The sequence below is a fragment of the Canis lupus genome, chromosome 29, assembly GCF_003254725.2.
Source record: "Canis lupus dingo isolate Sandy chromosome 29, ASM325472v2, whole genome shotgun sequence".
Classification (NCBI taxonomy): domain Eukaryota; kingdom Metazoa; phylum Chordata; class Mammalia; order Carnivora; family Canidae; genus Canis; species Canis lupus.
The window spans coordinates 36,343,451-36,348,686 of NC_064271.1; positions in this window are offsets into that span (position 1 = coordinate 36,343,451).

Sequence of the window (5,236 nt, forward strand, 5' to 3'; positions counted from 1 at the left end):
CAGCTGCATCTGCATCACCCCTTCTCAGAGTTACCAATGGCTTAATTTCTCAAGCCTCTCTGCAGTTAAATCCCTGATTCAGCTTAAATCCTGGCTTCCCCCAACACAAGCTTAGGTTTCAATTTTCTTTAGGCTGCCGCCGAATCAGTTATCACTGCCTCTTGGCTTTCTTGCTTCTAATTTTTATTTCTTGCTATTGTTTCCCCTGTTAAGTTACTTGTTTGCTGGTAGATATATCTCTTTCTGTCTTTTGGAAACCCTTTCATTATACTGTGAGTGCTGTTTTTGGAGGGAGGATGTTCAGTCACTTATTGAATAGTCTTCCCATCTCTTACAGTTCTGTGGAGTGACAGTAACAAACGCTGCATGCAGGACCCATGGGAAAGAGCTGAGAATGGCAAGACCTAGGATGCCCTGGCTTGCTGATGGCTACAGGGGTTGGCGCTTTCGGCCAAGCATCCAGTGGAGGATGTTGGGAGTTGAGAGGCAAAATTCAAGCATAATTAGCAAGAAGAGCAATTGCCCTGCCCTGGTCTGGAGAGGGGATGAAAGACAGATTCAGCTTTGCCTAGTGCTATTTTCCAATATTCAGGAAAAGTGACTTAATCAGTAGGACAAGACAGGAGGGCCTGGGAGCCATGGCAGGCCTCATAGACATCAAGGTAAAGATGTTTCAGGGAAGCCCCTCAGGTTAGAACAGAATAGCAGCCTGTAGAACAAAATTAGCTTCTGAGAGGAGGGGTAGCCAATGGGCAGGTGAGTGTTCAGGTTCCCTGGGCCTGCCTGAGTCTGCTTAACCAGCCTGAGTTCTGTGCTGTGAAGGCTACGGAGGTTTATGATTTTACCCCACTTCTGGATAATGTGAGTTGGTATCACTCTTAAGGATTTGTGAAAACAAAAACAATGATGACACCTTCCTTTCCTATGTTTGTTTCCCAAATGCCAAAGAACCTTATTTCGTCCCGACAAGCATCAGTCTGGGGCCTGTTGCTGCTGGCTGCTGACCGTGCTCTGGAACCTTCATTGCTCTGAGAGAGAGAGGAAGGCTCAGTCCAGTGACCCAGCTCCCTAGGTCAGTCCTGCGGAATCTGGGGTAGAGTCCAATCAGGAGCAATGTGGATCTCAGTGGGCTTCACTATGAAAAGGCTAGTCCACTTTGTTTCTTTTTTTTTTTTTTTAAGATTTTATTTATTTATTTATTCATGAGAGACACACACATAGAGAGAGAGAAGCAGAGACACAGGCAGAGGGAGAAGCAGGCTCCATGCGGAGAGCCTGATGTGGGACTTGATTCTCCGACCCCAGGATCACACACACCCTGGGCTGAAGGTGGAGCTAAACCGCTGAGCCACCCGGGCTGCCCTCCCCTTTTTTCAATCAAGGATGCTGCTCAATCTAGTTTATTAAGTCCAAAACTGTTATTCAGACACACAGCTGTGCCACTTCCCCATGAAGGAATTGCTGTTGTAGGCCTTCAGCACAGACCAGGGACCGTTTTCAGTTGCTCTGATGTCATGGAAAATGTCAGAGCAGAAAAATAAATCAGCATGGGTGTGGTGATGGAGTAGACGACCAGCATGGAGAGGAGTCTGTGGGAATTGGGGTTTCAGGCCAGGTTGACCTAAAGGAAGGTGCTTCACACAGTTTCTCTTACCCTCTCTTATCTTTGTGTCTGGGGCAATCAGGACTAATTCCCTGATTCTAATTCTATTCAGTGTCCCCTACTTTATGATCTTATTTTAAGTCTCCACACTTGGTGACATGATTTTCTTAAATAGAGACACAGAGGCTCTTTATTGTTTGGAGTGAACAGAGTGAGGCTAGGAGGGAGGGTCCATGTCTATCTCATTTTCAGCTGTTTACCTGGTATCCAGAGCTGTGATTAGTACTTAGTAAAATTTCAATAAACATTTAACAGATGAGTGAATGGGAAAAAAAAGAAAGGAATGAGGCTGCCTTGATATCAACAGAAAAAAAATTTTCCCGCAAATCATATTTTTGTATATATTTTTTATTAGAGTTCAATTTGCCAACATACAGCATAACACCCAGTGCTCATCCCGTCAAGTACCCGTCACCAACAGAAAAAATTTTTAAAGAAGATTGTACATATATCCCTTAACATAGAGGGGCAAAACAAAAGAATTGTAATTTAATCCAATTTGCCTCACATATTTTGACCAAAAGAAAAATGTTTTCTGATAAACCACAATTGTAGTGTTCTTATAGAAAGGGGATTTGGTGGGGATCCCTGGGTGATTCAGTGTTTTGGAGCCTGCCTTTGGCCCAGGGCACGATCCTGGAGTCCCGGAATCAAGTCCCGCGTTGGGCTCCCGGCATGGAGCCTGCTTCTCCCTCTGCCTGTGTCTCTGCCTCTCTCTCCCTCTATGTCTATCATAAATAAAATAAAATAATAAAATAAAATAAAATAAAATAAAATAAAAAATAAAATAAAAAGAAAGGGTATTTGGCAATGGTTGGAGAGGAGCATCTCTTTTCTGGGTAAGATAATATTTTTTAAAAGAGAATAATAATATAAAAAGACACTTACTATTGAAAAATTGGGTATACATGTATATTATAAAACATATACAGAGTGTCAGCCACTGTGTTTTCAAAACCGTTTCTCTGAAAAAAAAGTTTCAATGAAGGTGTAAACATAATCCCAAAAGTCAAGTCTTAAATTGTGTAGATTCTTTTCATTATGATAAATCTACCTAACAGTATACATAGGTAATACATAGATGACTTGCCACTAAGGTACAAAGCAAAGCATCAAAATGAGATTATACAACTAGCAGCAGGTATAAGTTATATTGAAATATTTGGGGCAGCCCGGGTGGCTCAGAGGTTTGGCGACACCTTGGGCCCAGGGTGTGATCCTGGGGTTCCAGGATCGAGTCCCATGTTGGGCTCCCTGCATGGAGCCTGCTTCTCCCTCTGCCTCTCTCTCTCTCTTTCTCTCTGTGTCTCTCATGAATAAATAAAGTCTTAAAAAAAAAAAAAAGAAACTTATCCATGTGAAATTGAAGGACATTTGGCTCCATTTTGAAAACTGATTTTGTTTAGCGGCCAACTGTATCAATCTGGTCAGGAGGACCAGAGCCTCTACTCCATCGACACCAATCCAAGGTAGACCATATTACTTTTAAGGACTCTGGGAAAATGGCACAGAATGCTTTCCTTTCTTCATAAAACTGTATAGGTGATTCAGTGAACAATACACTATAAATGAGAAAGAACACTGTTCCCAAACAGTGTTTAGATAAAATCGGAAGGTTGAAAGTTGGACATTTCCAGTGACTATTCCTATTAAAGTGTTTTACACACTTTTCTGTCATAGGAGACAGACTATAGATCTCAAACTAGACCTTTCTCGACAATGGAGTGTCGTCATTAGGACTCTATTTATTAGAAGGCCATGGCTCTCACTCTACATACAGAAGCTGATAATGTAGAAGATGGGTCCATAACTTCCCAAAGGGCACGAAAGACCTCAAGTCCTGCTTTCTTAAAGTCAGCTAATGTGCATAGGTTACTTTAATAATGTGTTTCTAAGACATTTGGGAAAGAGCAGAATAGTATGCTCATATAATACTTACTTTCTTAACTTAAAATAATGCTTATTTTTAAAAGCATAATCACAGAACATGCTAGGATCAAATATGCCAAGATATTATGGAGAATCATTCTAGAAGGTAGTAATTATTATATTATTTTTTGTAATTATTATACTTTTAAATTTCCCCTGTAAAAATGTACTTTTACTTTATTTTTTTATTTTTTTTTACTTTATTTTTTAAAAATATTTTATTTATTTCATGAGAGACACAGAGAGAGAGAGAGAGAGAGAGAGATTGAGAGAGAGAGGCAGAGACACAGGCAGAGGGAGAAGCAGGCCCCACGCAGGGAGCCTGATGCGGGACTCGATCCTGGGACTCCAGGATCACACCCTGGGCCGACAGCAGGGGCTAAACTGCTGAGCCACCCAGGGATCCCTGTACTTTTACTTTTAAAAAATTATTAATAATAATCCCCTTAGTTAATCATAAAAGCAGAGTGAAATGATGCATTTGCAGTATCATGGGCACCAGAAATATATACTATGAACCAAATGCAGAAGCTCTTGCTTCTTTCTTATGTTTTGTCATTTCACCTTTTTTCTTCTTTGCATTTATTTAATTGTTGTTCCAAAAGTATTTGCTGAGCATCTACTATGTTCAATATCCTTACGTTCTGGGATTTTAAATGGTGAACCAAAACATAAGGCCCCATTCTCCTGATGCTGACCAGTGGTGATGGTGTTTGGACTAATGGATAGATGTTAATCATTTATCACACACATTCCAAAATAAATGTAGAATGACATCTGTTATCTTGTCTGAGGAAACAGGAGATGTTGAGAGCAAGGGGGTAAATCACATGAGAGTCCGTAGGAGAAATTGGGGGTCTAGTTAGAGCAGGAGTTAAGAATGAGCAGATATTCTAGGCTTCTTTTTTTGGACCAGAGATGGAACAGCTGGGAGCTGTCAGCTTCTGCACCTGAAGGATTTGACTTTGAAAACCATCATCAGGAGATGAGTGATCTTTTATTCTGATTAGTGAGCCTAACCTTTAATATTATATCTTCTTATGTCTCCACATCACCTCTTTCAATCAATTTTGGCACTCAGAGTTTTATTCTTTTCTGGAACTGTGAAAATCCTGCATGTGTACTGGATATGAAAGTGTTGTTTTACCAACTCTTATCCCTTTTATCTTTGCACATAGTTAACATGTTTTTCAAAATTCCAGAATATTAACTAGAATGTCAAATAACTCTGAGCAGCTTTTTTTTTTTTTTTTTTCTATCCTGGGGTGTTACTGGTTTATCTTTTTCCTAAATTAAAATCTCTTATGTCTTTAGTGTTCAGATAGTAACACATACTGATTAATAATAATATATTAAAAGTTCAAGACTAAGCAGGAAAAAGAGCTAGAGGCAGTTGAGAAAGATATTATTCTCTTCATTTAATAGGGATTAAATAAGGTAGATGAGAAGTTAAGTGAGTTTATAAAGATTGTTTAATAAATAAGTGGCAAAAATGGTATTCAAAGCTAGTTTTTTCTCCAAATCCTATGCTTTTTCTATAGTGTATCTAAATCAATATTTTTATTTTTTTTAATCAATAGTTAGAAATACATTTATACTGTGTTTTAGGTTCATGTAGGTTTACTCAAGAATGTATTTATTTCA